The following is a 16822-nucleotide window of genomic DNA, read 5'->3' on the forward strand; positions in this document are numbered from 1 at the left end:
GGAGGGGCAGCCAGGCCACCCTGTAGCTCCTGAGCACTTGGAATGTGGCCAGAGATGGGCAGGAAGCATAAAATTCATACCAGATTCCAAAGACTTCATACAAAAGAAATAAGTAAACCAAAGAATACCAAATTCGTCACTAATTTCTACAGATCCTAGGTCGAAATGACAATATTTTGCATATATTGGCTTAAAGAAAAAGGGCATTATTAAAACTAACCTCACCATCTTCTTTTAACCTTTTTTTTTTTTTTTTTTTTAATGTGGCCACTAGGAATGGAAATTGTCATAGGTGGCTTGCATTTGTGGCTCCGTTCGTTCCCACGGGGCCGCAGCAGCCCCTTCCCTCCGAATTTCTCTGCCTCTGCGGGTCGCAGCGCTGGGTGCCATGGGCTCTTCGCACCTGTGACGGCTCCCCCACACTCCTGGGCTCCCCCACACTCCTTGGCCTCCCCTGGACTGGGATTGCCGCTCTTTTCCATCCGGTTCCAAACTCGCGACCGAGACCATTTGAACCACTGGCTAAGGGAGCCAGTAAGTAGTCACTGGGCACCTGCTGTCGTCAGGGGCTTGGAGGCTCCGATCGATGTTGTCCTGAAGAAGAAGAAATAGGTCGCAAAGACGCATCACCTGTTGGGAGAGAAGGGCTCATGAACCGCCAATTCGGACAAAATGGGAAAGGTTCTCTGAGGGGTCGAGGTTTAAGCACCCCTGGAAGCAACGGGAGGGGGGCACGCGGCCTGTGGTCGTGGGAGGGAGCGCCCGGGGCCGCGGCAGGTGCAGGTGGAAAGGGCCCCGCAGGGCCGGGAGACAGCGCTACAGGAGCCAGGGCGGCAAGGCCGCAGGGGTGCGGGGACCAGGCGGCGCTGGGGGGCACCGGGGGCTCAGGCTGCGGAGGACCCGGCCTCGGGGGGAAGGAGGGGATGGCCTGATGTCACCGCCGTCGGGGGACAAGGCTGCAGTCCTGCCGGGTGCAGAGGCAGGAGGGTAGGATTCGGGCGGCGCGGCCTGGTGCGCACCTGCGGGGCCTGGCGGGGCGGGGAGGGGCTGCCGGGGACTCGCTGACGGGTCACAGCTTCTTCTTCTTCTTTTTTTTTTTTTAAGATTTTATTTATTTATTCATGATAGACACACAGGGAGAGGCAGAGACACAGGCGGAGGGAGAGGCAGACTCCCTGCGGGGGGCCCGATGCGGGACTCGATCCCAGGACTCCAGGATCACCCCCCAGGCCAAAGGCAGGCACCAAACCACTGAGCCACCCAGGGATCCCCCGGGTCACAGCTTCTGCAAAGGTCTGCAAGTCTGTTCTCCGACGGGAGAGCTGCTTTTGCACTGAAAAGTTTAGCAGAAGGATGCCAGGGTGGCTCCCGGGTTGAGCATCTGCCTTTGGCCCAGGGCGTGATCCTGGGGTCCTGGGATCGAGTCCCCCGCAGGGAGCCTGCTTCTCCCTCCGCCTGTGTCTCTGCCTCTCCCTGTGTGTCTTTCATGAATAAATAAATAAGATCTTAAAAAAAAAAAGTTCAGCAGAACAGTGACCTGGTTCACCTGCCTCCGGGCGGGCTGGCTTCCCAAGGCAAGACGCAGGACGGTTATTACAGGTGAAAGCTCATTCTCCGGTCAACGCCTTACCTGTCAGAACCTTCTCTCCAGCCCTCCGTGCCGGGGAAGCCAGGGCAGTGAGCAGTTCCCGAGCTCTCCTCTTGTCTTTGTTCTCGAAACCCCAAGGCCAAACGCCGGAGCACCCTGTCACTCAGGGATGGGGCCCCCTACACCGGCTGGGAGCCAGCACCAGCTCCGCGGCCGTGGGCCCTGCTGGCTTGCGCCCCTCTTGTGGAGAGGGAGTGGGGGGGAGTGCCTCGCTCCCCCCAAAAGTCAACATCGGGGTGCGGTTTATATCATAAAGAAAGTGAGCAGGACGGCTGGGTGGCTCAGCGGTTGAGCCTGGACCTTCCGCCCAGGGCGTGATCCCTGGGTCCTGGGATCGAGTCCCCCATTGACCCCCCTCCCGCGGGGAGCCTGCTTCTCCCTCTGCCTGGGTCTCTGCCTCTCTCATGAATAAATTAATAAAATCTAGAAAAGAAAGAAAGAAAGAAAGAAAGAAAGAAAGAAAGAAAGAAAGAAAGAAAGAAAGAAAGAAAGAAAGAAAGAAAGAAAGCAAGCTAATGAAGGGAGAACCTCTCTACAGAAGTGGGAGGGGGGAATTTTTTTCTTTTTAAGATTTTATTTATTTATTCATGAGAGATATATATAGAGAGAGGCAGAGACCCAGGCAGAGGGAGCAGCAGGCTCCACGCAGGGAGCCCGGGGCAGGACTCGATCCCAGGACTCCAGGATGACGCCCTGGGCCGAAGGCAGCCACTCAGCCGCTGAGCCACGCGGGGGTCCCATGGAGGAGGGAAAATTAAGGTGGGTGATGGGAGGCTTAAGGAGCCACAGGGGCAAGTGCGAAGCGGCCGAGAAGGTCCGAGGTGCGCGGCCGGGAAGTGGGCGCTGCAGCCCGAAGCCCGCTTGGGGCGCGCTCCTCACCTGCGGGGGTGAGGCCCGGGTCCTGCAGGAGCCACAGAGAGGCGGTTGCAGAGCTGCTTCCCTCAGGCTGCCGGTTCTCAAGCACATGGCCTGGAAGGGCTTGAGAAGACCCGGCTGGCCCAGCACCCCCCAGGATTGCAGGCTCTAGAGGTGGGGCGAAGCCAGCTCCTGGGTGATCCTGGTGCTGCTGCTCCCCGGAAGGCAGGGAGTAAGAGCATGAGTTCAAATGGAAATTCTGCAGAAAGTAGCCGTTGCTTTCGCGGGTCCCCACCACATGCGGGCACCGCCACCCCTGAAGGCCTGCAGGAGAAGCCCCAACTCCTGCCCCCCTTAACCTGACGGTCTAGAGACAGACACCCATAGTCTCTGGAGGGGTCTTGTGGTCCCTTCTTGGAGATGGACAGGGCCGGGCAAAGCATGGCTCGCACCCTGGCAATACCGAAAACCCTGACAAACTGCAGCTTCGAACTTTCCTTGAATCTGTCCGACATCCGAGGTCACATGGCAAACAACTGACCCAGAGTGGACATCTCGAGCAAGACGTGGGACATAGGGATATAAGCCCTTGCTTCCTTGGGGCAGATGCTATAAGAATTTGCTAGAATTTTTTTTTTTTTTTACGTCTGTTTTAAAAATGAGTTTTGTTAAGGTCCTCTGTGGGTTTTGGGCCACAATTTGAAATTCATTTTGAGAAAGGGCCCCAGTCCTGCCACTTCCAGTTCCCCCAAATGACAGCCAGGCCATAAGGCAGGGACGGTGGAAAGAAACGAAAAGCTCCCAAACCTTCCATCGTATCAGGGTCCTTAAGGCCAGGAATGAGACTGGATGAGTTTGGACAGTTGCAGGAAAGCCCGAGTTTGGGGTGCCAATAGGGCCAGCTGGGGGATCCCCAGTCCGCAGCACCCATGCTAATTGCTGCAAATGGTATTTGTGCCGACAAGATACGCAAGGCTCCAGGATTGGACCAGCCAGTGTGGACCAACAAGGATTCTTTTTACTGGCAACGTCCACCATGGGGGGGGGGGGGGGCTTGTCCCTTTGCAGATCGGGGGACACCCCTGAGCTTTGTTCTCCAGACAGTGTTGACTTTCTAGCACCATCCCGCACACAGCCTTGCAGTAAATTCATCCCATGTCCTTATAATAAAAGAAGCGGAGTAAATGTGATCTCTTAAAAATTGTCAATTGCTGGGCAACTCCTGTAACTTTTTCTATACGTAAACGTTTTGGCCTTGCATGAGACACACCTAACTCTGGGAAACAAACAAGGGGTAGTGGAAAGGGAAGGTGGGCGGGGGGACGGGGGGATGGGCACTGAGGGGGGCACTTGACTGGATGAGCACTGGGTGTTATGCTCTATGTTGGCAAATTGAACTCCAATAAAAAAAATATACAAAAAAAAAGTTTTGGCCTTGGATGTCAGAGATAAATCTGGAATGTTAGTGGAAGCTCTGAAATCTGGAAATATTTTTAGCGGGCTTTCTGAATTCTTGAATATGAAGCCCATGAAAGCATATCATTTTTCTTTCCTGGGGACTTTTGGATAACATAAAAGAATTTCAAGGGAAAAAATGTTCATCTTCCAGAAAATGCTGATAACTGAGATTTGCTGCTTCTTAATGAGGGGCCAATAGAAGTGACGCTAAGTGGAGAAGGGAAGAGTAATTCTTCACCTATTTTATGTTTCTTATTCATTGTATCTTATTCTTCATAGCTTTCGGGATTTCTCCATCTCTCTGTAGCCCATACTCCCTGGAAACATGCCCAACTCAGTTTCTCCTCTCAGAATCTATGTGGATGATTTTTACTTCCTGTGAACCCTTTACTACCTCAACCATCCTTTTTACACCATACAGCTTGGCCCACTTACCAGGAACCCAAGGAGAGGTGTAGGCCTTGAATTAAGAAGCGTTCTCTCCTTAGTTGTCAACATAAAATAAATTTTCTAGAGTTTCCAAGAATTCATCAGTAATCTATGGAGAATTCTTGGCGTTTGGCGTTTCTTGGAATCATTCACTTCCACTCATCCTCCCTTCAAGCAAATTGCGTCATTTAGAGAGGAATCAAACCCATGTTCCAAATATCTGGAGTTGTGAGTCTTCTACATTCCATCCTCAAAGGGAAATAATAATTGGCAGTCCCATACATGATCCCTGGTCTCACCTGCCTTGGTTTGGATCTGCCGAAGGAGTCTCACATCTAGAATCTTTATTTTTTATATATATTCTTAAAAAAATTTTTTTTTACTTATTTATTTAAGAGAGTGAGCAAGAGAGAAAGAGAGCATGAGCTGGGGGAAGGGCAGAGGGAAAGAAAGAAGCAGACTCCCCGCTCAGCAGAGAACCGGATGAGGGGCTCTATCCCAGGACCCTGAGATCATGGTCTGAGCCGAAGGTAGACACTTAACCCATGGAGCCACCCAGACACCCTCACATCTAGAATCTTTAAACTGGACAGTTGTGAGCCGGATTCCCACCCAGTTCCATATACTGGGCTCCACGCAAGCTGCCCAACATATAGAGTCACATTTAATTTGAGGACTGTCTTGGAACTGGCCAACTTCTCCCCACCAGTAATTAACCCAGGCCCAAATCAGGTGTCCTGAGCTGCCATCAACCTTGAGTTGACCCTTTGTGCCTACTCTCACCCTAATGCCAGTAGTGAGTTGGTATGTGAGATCGAGGTGCCTGAAATAGGCCTGAGCTGAAAGTGCCCCCCACCACATTCCCCTGGCAGTTGGCTTCCATTTGGGTTGAAGGAGATGATCCTTGTGAGCGAAAAACCATCCAGGGCATGGGTGCTCACAACAAAGCTAAGCATGACATATGATTTCTTTCGCTTGGACATTCACACGATTTTCCAAAAGTCCTTAAATACCCCCAACACTAAAAGTCTGATGTCCCAGAAGAATAAATATATCCCCCCCTCCCCGCAGTCACACACACACACACACACACACACACACACACACGTCACAGAAGAATATCACTGCACAGGAAAGGGATTATGTTAATGAAACGCTAAGCCAAGTATCGGTGTCCATTTGCTCATTCTTGTTAGGATTAAGCTGAAAGCCGTTTATCTGCCGCTAGTCACTCAGGGATAGATCTTGGCTTTACTTTTGAAAGAGATTCTTGGCACAGTTTCATTGTTAGGGCTACGGGATCCAAGACAAGAAAGAAATTGTCCTTAAGGAGCATACAAGAGTTATGGTCCTCAGATCTTTATCTGTCTCGATGTTTGGAAAACTTGCTTTGAGAGCAATAACATGGGGCTGGAGTAGAGGCACCGGCAGGAAGGGGAAGCGGAGCGAGCCACCAGGAAGCTGGGTGCTAGCAGCTCTGATCTTGTCCCGAGCAGGGGAGCAGAGTTGGACAAGAGCTACAAGTACACCAGGGTAAGACCACTGCGTGTCCGAGCAGAGTGGGGCGGTGCTGGGTCCCTATGGCTTGGTGTGAGGGACAACTGAGGGTCCGTCATGGGAAGTTCATGAAGACGCATACAGTTACTGCACTCAGTGTGGCATCAGTCCCTGACACAAGCTTCCCCAAGTTGTATCAAGTCTCCGTCTCCATCCACTTCCTCTGAACCAGCGGAGCGACTACCAACTTCTCTTGATTTCTGCTTTTCAAAATTAAATCGAGGTGGGCTTCATGGTGATGACAGCTCTGAGCCGAAGGCCACAAGGACAACCTTGCAGGCCCGAGTGGCGCATCCACCTGGATTCATCTTTATGCGGAAGATTTCATTTATGTCTTCTTTCATTTATCCCTGGCTCTGGCTCCAAATCCAGTCGCTGTAAACTATACAACATGACTGTTTATACCTCACTTAAAAAAAAAAAAATAGGGATCCCTGGGTGGTGCAGCGGTTTAGCGCCTGCCTTTGGCCCAGGGCGCAATCCTGGAGTCCTGGGATCAAGTCCCACATCGGGCTCCCGGTGCATGGAGCCTGCTTCTCCCTCTGCCTGTGTCTCTGCCTCTCTCTCTCTGTGTGACTATCATAAAAAAATAAAATTAAAAAATTAAAATATATATATATATTTATCCCATATATCTCACTTTTTAGAAGCAGAGTAAAGGCGAGGCACCTGGGTGGCTCAGTCGGCCAAGCATCTGCCTTCGGCTCAGGTCCTGATCTTAGGGGCCTGGGATCGAGCCCCAAGTCGGGCTCCCTGCTCAGCAAGGAATCTGCTTTTCCTTCTCCCTCTGCCCCTGCCTCCATTCATGCTCTCTCTCTCTCTCTTGCTCCTGCTCTAAAGTAAATAAATAAGAATCTTTAAAAGAAGAAGAAGACGAAGAAGAAGAAGAAGAAGAAGAAGAAGAAGAAGAAGAAGAAGAAGAAGAAGAATCAGGGTAAAGGCAACAGCCATCTTAGACATTTGCTCTTTCAATATATATACCCTCTCTCTTGTTCACTTTTCACCCAGGGCCTGTTGCTGTCCAAATTATATGTGAAGGGTATGTCTGAACAGGGAAAATTACTACTAAAAAGAGTCTTTGGGTCGATTTTTTTCACCACCCAATGAATAGAATGCTTGGGCTGCATTAAAATCTGTTTGATCGTTTAACAAAATTATTGAGTCCATAATATATGCTAGACACTAGGCACTGGGCACAATGCAGAAAATAGGGCTGAAATCCCTGCTTGTGTAAAATTTCTATTCCAGTGGTGATACAGGGAAAGAGGAAAGAAGGGAAGGGGGTAGGGAGCACTGGCGGTCACAGCGATAGTGTGATTTTATCGAGGACAGTCCACAGAGGTGATGTTTGCAGAGATGTTTGAGCAAAGAGCTGAAGGGGAAGAGGGGAGACAAGTGGATGTGTGGGGCAGCATATTTCTGGAAAATGTAGTAGGAAGCAGGAAGGCCATGCAGTAAAAGCCTGCCTGGTGCCATGGCAGAGTGCATGGAGGCTGGGGGGCTGCAGGAGTAAGGGAGGAGGCAAAGCATCCTGTGAAGAAATAATTATAATTTCAAAAAAGTGTTCTTTCTCAATGTGATTCTTTTTTTTTTTTTTTAAGATTTTTATTTATTTATTTATGAGAGAGACAGAGAGAGAGAGAGAGAGAGGCAGAGACACAGGCAGAGGGAGAAGCAGGCTCCATGCAGGGAGCCCGACGTGGGACTCGATCCCGGGTCTCCAGGATCACACCCCGGGCTGCAGGCGGCGCTAAACCGCTGCGCCACCGGGGCTGCCCCCAATGTGATTCTTTTTAAAAAAATTTTTTCCATTTATTTATTCATGAGACATGCAGAGAAAGAGGCATGGAGAGAAGCAGACTCCCTGAGGAGCAGGGAGCCCAATGTAGGACTCGATCCCAGGACTCCCAGATCATGCCCTGAGCTGAAAGCAGACACTGAACCTCTGAGCCACCCAGGCATTCCTCTCACTGTGATTCCTTTAAAAAAAAAAAAAAAAAAGATTTTATTTATTTATTCATGAGAGACACCGAGAGAGAGGCAGAGACACAGGCAGAGGGAGAAGCAGGCTTTCTGCGGCGAGCCCGACGTGGGACTCGATCCCGGGACTTCAGGATCACGCTCTGGGCCGAAGGCAGGCGCTCAACCACTGAGCCACCCGGGCGCCTCTCAATGTGATTCTTAACCAAATTACTTTTCTGACTTTTCTTTCACCATCCTGAGAAGATAAATGACTTGAGGTGTCAACTGTATCATCACTAGGAATATTAGAAATTATGAGAGGGGTGCGCTATCTGATCCCCTTTCCAGTGTTACACTGATTATCCTAATCACAATCATCTCCATTGTGACCACTAGTAACACAGTGGCTCCAGAGTTTACGTCGTCTCATCTGACCCCGTAATGATGCCTGGATAGGGGGTGCCTGGGTGGCTAAGCAGTTGGGTGTCTGCCTTCGGCTCAGGGTGTGACCCTGGGGTCCCAGGATCGAGTCTCACTCTGGGTTCCCTGCAGGGAGTCCTGCTTCTCCCTCATGCCTGTGTCTCTGCTTCTCTCTGTATCTCTCATGAATAAATAAATACCATCCTTATAGGAAAAATAATGCCTGGATAAGTGTTATTTCCCATTTTGCAGGTAGCGAAAATTTTCAGATAGATTAGGTAACTAAAATGACTTAGTTAATGCTGGTGGAGTGTGGACTAGAAACTCAGTATTATTTGTGCCAAGTACTACATCCTGCTTCCAGGCCAGCAGCACCCAGTATACCTCCTCGAAGTATCCTTACCCTCTATAATTCTTCCTCTTAAGAGGAAAGATTTGGGGGTGCCCGGGTGGCTCAGCGGTTGGGCATCTGTCTTTGGCTCGGGGCATGATACTGGGGTCTTGGGATTGAGTCCCGCATCGGGCTCCCTGCGAGGAGCTTGCTTCTCCCTCTGCCTGTGTCTCTGCCTCTCTCTGTGTGTCTCTCTTGAATAAAAAATAAATAAATAAATAAATAAATAAATAAATAAATAAAATCTTAAAAAAAAAAAAAAAAAGACAAAAGGTTTGTAGCTAGAAAAGACTGGCTTACCGAATAAGGAAAAAGTAAACTGAACAATGACATTTGTTTCAGTGTGATATATCACAGTAAAACATGAGAAACAACCTGAAAGTCTAATAATAAGAAATAGGTAAGTATGGTGGGAAGAATAATGGCCACCCTAAGAGATCTACGTCCTAAAAAAAATTTTAAAAAAAAAGAGAGAGAGAGAGAGAGAGAGAGAGAGATCTACGTCCTAGTTCCTGGGACCTGTGAATGTGTCACCTTACATGGCAGAGGGGGGTGGCGGTTGGCTGGATTAAGGTCCCAGGTGGAATTAAGATTGCTAATCAGGGAGATTATTGAGGGGCCCACTACAATCATGGGTGTCCTTAAAAGCAGAAGTGGAAGACAGGCATGGTGGGAGGCAATGTTGCTTGTTTGGAAGATGGAGGAAGGCCCAGAAGCTGAGGAGCTCAGGTGGCTTTTGGAAGTTGCAGAGGGCAAGGAAATCTTTCTGGAACCTCCAGAAGGACCACAGCCTTGCAATACCTGGCCTTCAGCTCCGGGAGAGCCATGTCGGACTGCTGACCTCCTGAGTTGTCAGAGAATAAATCCGTGTTGTCGTAAGCTGTTCTGTTTGTGTTGATTTGTCGCAGCAGCAACAGAAAACTAATACCGTAAGTCGGTAGGGACTATGTACTCTAGGGCCTGTCATGCAAGCATTTAAATATGTAGGCGGTCTATGTGGGAGCAAGGAAAATTTGTAGGATCTACGTTTAGAAAGCACCGCATAGGGACCCTGGGTGGCTCAGTCGGTTAAGCGTCTGCCTTCGGCTCAGGTTATGGTCCCGAGGTCCTGGGATTGAGTCCTGCATCGAGCCTCGCATCAGGCTCCCTGCTCAGTGGGGAGTCTGCGTCTCCTTCTCCTCCCAACCTCCCCACCCCCACTAGTGCTTTCTCTTGCTCTCTCTCTCTCTCAAACAAATAAATAAAATCTTAAAAATAAATAAATAAAAAAGCACTGCATAGACATGTATACACAGAGTGGTTAGAATTAGGCTTGAAAAACAAAGAGACAAAACCTTTCGTTCCACAGACGGAAAATCTGGGAGAAAATTCGTAAAAATGCGAACGGTGCGTAATGCGAGTGGTGAAATGATGTTGATTCATTTTTCTTTCAAATTTTATGAATATTTCAAATTCCCTTTATGGGCCTGTATAGAGAAAAATACAAAAGTGAAGTCTTAGGTTGATTTATGAAAGTAAAGATCCCATTCAGAGAACTGTGATGATATATGTTGCCCAGACAGACCGCTATCAATCATCACATCTGTGGGAAAAGAGCAGCGTTCTTTCCTATTTTATCTTGGAAGCCATATGGAGAAACAGTTATCGTCTTAGCAGCTGGTACCAGAATTTCTATGTGGGGAGAGACCGCTTTAATTGAGAAGTTGAAAAGAAGCTTTATGAAGCTCACGGGCCGGAAGAGGATCCTCAGGCCTGAGTGTCTGGCTAAAACTCGCAGCGCATAGTAGAGAGGGAGCAGAGGGACCCAGGCTGCTTGGGGCTGAGCTCAGAAGAAGGTGGAGGTTTTTTTTTTTTTTTTTGGGAAGGAGATTTTTGAAGGAAAACATCCCCACAGCGTGTTTTCAGAGGAATTCAGTGGGTCGTAGTTCGGGTAGCTCCTCGTCACCCCAAATCTTCAGCCAAACTGTAACTTATCCACGTCTGATTGGGTTTCAGGGGAAACACTTATAAGCGGGGCAAGATGTGTGTGGCCTGTGTAGACGGGGAGAGAGAGCTGAGAGCTGAATCACACGTCCCTGCAGAATGCGCTCAGGCCTCCATTGGTGGTGTGCCTATCACGTGCCTTCAACTTGGCTCAGTCACCAGGGCCACTGGGGTGGATGTCTCAGGGCCTGATCACCGTCTCCCCTTCCTAGGGTCCTGCATGGTGCATGACAAAATACCAAGTGTTCGCAGAGCTGCTTCACTACTTCGAGTTGCATTTCATACATACAAGCATCTTAGAAGCCAGCCCTTGGACGACCTGGGAGTTGCACCAGCTTGTTGCAAAGCAACCACTAACCCGATCCCCTAATTGCCCGTGGAAATGCTGTTCCCCAGGTGCTGAGCAGTTACTCACTCTCTAGAGTCAGGGACCTGCAGTTATTCGGAGGAGTCTCCGCACTGGGGCTGTCTTCAAAAACCCAGAAGATGCTGGGAGGGGGAGGTTGTTAGAGAATCCATGGAGAATTCTGCAGCCCCTTGGGTGCTCTTGGGAGCCGAACAAACTTAACTTCCCTAGACACTCCAGAAACAGTTCAGAACTCCTGAGGTGCCCATGATTGAAAACAAGGAGGCTTCCCTAGAGATCCTTTGGGTCAAATCCAACTTGGCTCACAGTGGTCTTTCCAGGGTGGCAATGGCTCCTTGGGTTCTCTCCTGTCCTGTATGGAGGGCTCAGTGCACTAGAACGCCGTTGGGATCAGAGGGGATCCCAGAAGTCTGGTGTCTGCAGTAGGTAGCCAGACTTGTTGCCAAAAATGTGCTGAAGTAGCAATGGTGAGAGTAGCACACGTGCACTTGTGTGTTCACGTGCATGCACATATATACACTCGTGCCTACTTGTGCCTGCTGGGCAGGTAGGAGTGGAACCAGATTTTGTGCCTAAGACACGATTTTGAGGGCCCTTTTTTAGAAAAAAAAGAACACTACATTATAAATTCAAAATTAAGTAAAAAAATTGAAATACATATTTAGAATGAGAAAAAAGATTGCAACACATTACAAATATGAAAAAGCTTGCAAATACCAAAAGCATCACAAAATCTGGAAGAGTCACATATCTTCATTAACTCCCTGGCACACCCCTATAATATTTTTTTCCTACATTTTTCAGCTGCATTTTCTTTGATCGACTTTTTAGATGACAAGGCTTTTTTAAAAAAAGATTTTATTTATTTATTTATTTATTATTTATTTATTTGAGAGAGAGAGGACCAGGGGCAGAGCGATGGGGAGAAGCAGACTCCCTGCTGACCGTGGAGCCCGATGTGGGGCTCAATCCCAGGACCCTGAGATCATGACCTGACACTTAACCAACCAAGTCACCCGGGTGCTCCGATAATGCTTTTATAAATGTTTTCTGGCACAGGAATTCAAAGGCTTTCCTCTATCTAGCATGATTGATTTTTTAAAAATTATTGATAGCATAGAAATTGATTTCCAGCTTACCAATTCATTTTCAAGTCAAAATGACGTTCTTTGTCAAAAATGTCACGTAAACTTTTAGAATCCATTGCCAGGCTTGGAAAGCCTATCAGGTTTCTTGCATGTATGAGCTCTCAGATTTCAGGGCATTTCAAGTTTCCTTACACAGCAACTAATCTTTTTTTTTTTTTTTTTAAGATTTATTTATTTATTTATGATAGACATAGAGAGAAAGAGAGGCAGAGATACAGGAGGAGGGAGAAGCAGGCTCCATGCCAGGAGCCTGACGCGGGACTCGATCCCGGGACTCCAGGATCGCACCCTGGGCCAAAGGCAGGCGCCAAACCACTGAGCCACCCAGGGATCCCACACAGCAACTAATCTTAAATGTTCTTTGAACTGGTGACTCTCCTCAAACAATATGTCACTGACGGCCTTGTTTAGTGCTATACTATTTTTGTGATAATTATTGTCAATATCAGTATTCCTTATCAAATTGGCAAGAAATTTAATTTTCTTCATCTGTGTTTATATGATTCACTTTTTTAATGAACTAAATTAGCAAACAACCCAAGTGCCTATTCATTGCTCCTGTTTACAATTTCTTTCTTGCTCTTCATATATGATTGATTTTTTCATTATGATCTAAAAGGATCCTTTGTCATTCTTTTCTCTGTATCCTTGTAATTTCTACTGATTTCAAATATGTATCATATACATGATACATCTATTGATTTCATATATAGTTTTTTTACTCATAGAGTGAGATGATATATATGAAATGCATATTATATGTAGTGAAAATATATTTCATATATTTGAAAATAAATATCATCTGACATGTTTCATACACACATATAATTTCACTGTATCATGAGATTATTATTTTTTAAATATTTTTTAAAAAATTTATTCATGAGAGACACACAGAGAGAGAGGCAGAGACATAGGCAGAGGGAGAAGCAGGCTCCATGCGGGGAGCCCCGTGTGGGACTTGATCCCGGGACTCCAAGATCACACCCGGGGCCAGAGGCAGGCGCTAAACCGCTGAGCCACCCAGGGATCCCAATGAGATTATAATTGTCTACACTGAACTATCACGGTCTGCTCCTAATGAGAGAGAACTTCCATTTTGACTTGAAGTTACTGAGAACTAAATCTTCTAATTTGACTCACCTCCTGATTGGAAGTTTTTCCACAGACCAGCTTCTGGCTTTCTGTATTTCAAACTTGCTTTCTCCTCCACTACCCCATACTTCTGGTGCTTCTAGGCATGATTGATCGCACACATTAATATTCTTTGCTTCTGGGCCTAAATGTCATGGTTCCAGATGAGTCATCCCGGGAGAAGATGGAAGTATTCCTGAAAGCCATTCCTACATCAGGATGACTAATAATAACTTAGGTATAATTACAAATATTTCCCACTAAACCCACTCTCTCCTAGTCAGATTTTTTTTTTCTGAGTCAGATTTCAAAAATGCCATGGCCATCTCCAGTGCCACCCAATACAAAGACGGGGTGTCGTAGTGGAAAGAGACTTAACGAATTATGGGTGAAATATATTACTTTTGCAAATTTTATCAAAACGTATGAGCATGTGGAAACGTTGCCTTGAAAGGGGCCCAGGTGTGCTGTGGAGCCTTTAAGCTTCATTAGTTTCCTGGGCAATCCACTTCAAGGAACAGGAGTAGGTAACTGGATAATGCATTCTACTAGAACCTTCTCCATCCTCTTTTGTTGAATCCACCTATGGTGTTGCATGGTTGTGCATATATTTTAATACACGCTCATATTCGCCATATCTCTTTCTCTCATTGTTCCAACATTTCCAAAGGAAATAGCTATGTTAGAACCATAGTTCAAAGCAATCTATTACAGGGGCGCCTGGGTGGCTCAGTTGGCTAAGCATCTGCCTTTGGCTCAGGCCACAATGCCGGGGTCCTGGGATCCAGCCCCACGTTGGGCTTCCTGCTCAGTGAGGAGTCTGGCTCTCCGTCTCCCTCTGCCCCTCCTCCCTGCTCATGCTCCCGGTCCCTCTCTCTCTCTCTCTCTCAAATAAAAAAAGAAGTAGATTCTTTTTAAAAATGTTTAAAGTGATCTATTACACACAGAAACAATTTTTAGTAGTTATTTTTCCCCATATGAAGCAAGAGTTGTACTTTCAGGTTGAGAAAGAAATTTGTATGTGATGATTTCAATAATGCTAACACTTTGCCAGGAATATAGGAGATTTTAAAGGAAATAAAATTATTTCTACACTACCACAATGATAAAAGTTTCTGCCTATTATGAAAATAAAACTTTGAATAAAGTGTAAAACAAGCCACCAGCAAGTTGTTGAAAAGGCTTTATTCTTCTGACGAACAATCCTTGCCTGTTTGAATAAGATTCACATTTTCTTTCTAAATCTCATCTACAAAGCTTTATAAAATGAATCTAGATTTATTAATCATTTCTGTATCTTTCATCAGTAGCCCGAAAAATCTTAATGAAGACTCTACTGACATTAGAAGATCCATTGCAAGAAGAAAGACTCTTTGTGTAGATTTATGGGGGCGGGGCGGAGGGGGCGTGCAGATAAATCTGTGTCCTCCTGGATCTTAGTGAATTTTTTCTGGTCCAGCGTGTGTGTGTGTGTGTGTGTGTGTGTGTGTGTGTGTCTCTTACATACAACCCAACCAAACACTTCCTTTTGCAAATATTATGATTATCATTATCTCTGTTGCACCAGGGGAATTTTCAGCATTCTAAAAATAATTTCAATTCTATGGAGTCAGAATGTTTTTAGTTACTGCTGCGCAAACAGTGGGGTTTCACATCAGATCCATCTTGAAATACTATTAAAGACTCAGAGAATGATAAAAATATGAAAAATGCTTTGAAAATTAGGATAAGTAAACCTGATTAAAATCAACTTCTATACTAGCCAAAGGATAAAATTCTAGTGTTAATGGTTGAGCTCCAAGGCCTGATAAAAACCTGTTTCCTTTCTCTCTTCCTCATCTTCTGTTTGCTTCCTTTCTCACTGTCTTTTTTTCTGTGCTACTTCAACAGCAGCTAGGACTGGTTTTAGCTCCACCCTTAACCCCTTGTCTACCGGCCTTCGTCAGAAATCCTCAATCTAGGAGTAAGGAGGAGCCAGGTAGGCTCAAGGCAAAAGGTATGCCTTAAGGCAAATTTTTTCCTTCTTGTTTTCTTCCCAAGTCACCTGCTGTTGATTTTAAATTTTTGTACAACTGGATTAACATTTCCTCTCCCACTTGTACATATTTCATGATCATTATAAGCAATTCATTTTATTATCACCTTCAGCCATGCAAAATTAACTTTTTCGATTTGATTCATTTTGCTCACAAATACCACAATGAATACTAGTTACCGAGGTCTAAAAATTGCTCAATTTTTATAAAAAGCTTGAGGGTAAAAATTAATATTCGTGGAGATTGCCCAGGGAAAGTGAAATCCATTGCTGACTCTAGATCTTCATGAACCCCAGGTTAAGGACCTTTGCGGTAACCAAGCATGTACATTAGTTATTACTGCATAACAAATAACCCCCCAATTCTCGGGAGCTTGCAACAACAAATATCTATTTTTTCATGCACTGGTCTTTGGATCAGCTACAGCTTGCTAGTACTCATCTGGGATTAGGAGGATTTGCCGCTTTCCCTCTTCCTCCTCCTCTTCCTCTCCCTCTGTGAAGACTGTGAGCCTTCCCCCCAGGTGGGTGTTCACATGCGCTCTCTCTCTTTAAAATAACAAACAAACGTAAAGAAATAAAATCTTTAAAAATAAGATAAGATAAATAAAAACAGAGAGATCTAGGGTTTGAGCCATTATATAAGCATCTGATCCCAGCCATTATTCTTTGTTTTGTGTTTTGGGGTAATTTTTTAGCTCTGTGCCTTTCATCTTCTCATTATGGACCAATACTATTAGCTTGATTCTTCAGTTTTTCAAATATCCAGTTCCTTTCCTCTTACATCTGGCTTTGGAGTATTTCAAAGGTTAAATGAGGCACTTTCCATAATTGGGAAAATATACGGCAGAGGTTGGGGGTGCTGTTAAGCTTAAGAATGCAAGGAGGTGACACTTTAGGTAATAATACAATTCATCCGGACACATGGTAAGTGCTGGCGAGATATCTATAAATATTAATAGGTTATCTTTATATTATGTGTCTGTTTTAGTTATTTGCCTTTTTCTGGAGTCTTCATGAATAATGATACTGACTGTGAGCCTGACCCTTTTAGATAAATGCTACACTATATAATTATATTTTAGAGATACAATATTATTTGAAAAGTCACCTCAATCCTATTCAGACATATTGCATTTTGTCCGGGACTCAAGATCTTTGACGAATGCAAACTTCACTGACATTACTCATTACATTTAGTGGAGACAGGTTGGCTGTGGGCATATTTTTAGCTCCATTAGATAGATGAAATTAGATTGTGCTTTTATGTTTTTGGATTTCCAGACCTTCTGTATCTTCTGAAATCCAAAGTCTGCTTATGGGGTAGCTTGAAAATATGTCTACAAATTCTCTGGTATTGCTTCCTTAAGAGGTTAAGTCTAATTCCTCTCCCCTTGAGTGTGGGCTGTACTCAGTGACTCACTTCTAACAAACA

At 45.9% G+C, this 16822-nt stretch overlaps 1 long non-coding RNA gene across 1 annotated transcript; it reads right to left on the reverse strand.

Annotated features, from left to right (window-relative positions):
- Positions 1-240: 240 nt before the first annotated feature.
- Positions 241-13436, reverse strand: LOC111094848. Its single transcript, XR_005385897.1, has 2 exons — positions 13362-13436; positions 241-594 (listed from the first exon to the last, which is right to left on the reverse strand). It is a non-coding gene; the product is annotated as an uncharacterized LOC111094848 (long non-coding RNA).
- Positions 13437-16822: the final 3386 nt, after the last annotated feature.

This window comes from Canis lupus, chromosome X, assembly GCF_011100685.1.
Source record: "Canis lupus familiaris isolate Mischka breed German Shepherd chromosome X, alternate assembly UU_Cfam_GSD_1.0, whole genome shotgun sequence".
In the NCBI taxonomy this organism is placed as follows: Eukaryota; Metazoa; Chordata; class Mammalia; order Carnivora; family Canidae; genus Canis; species Canis lupus.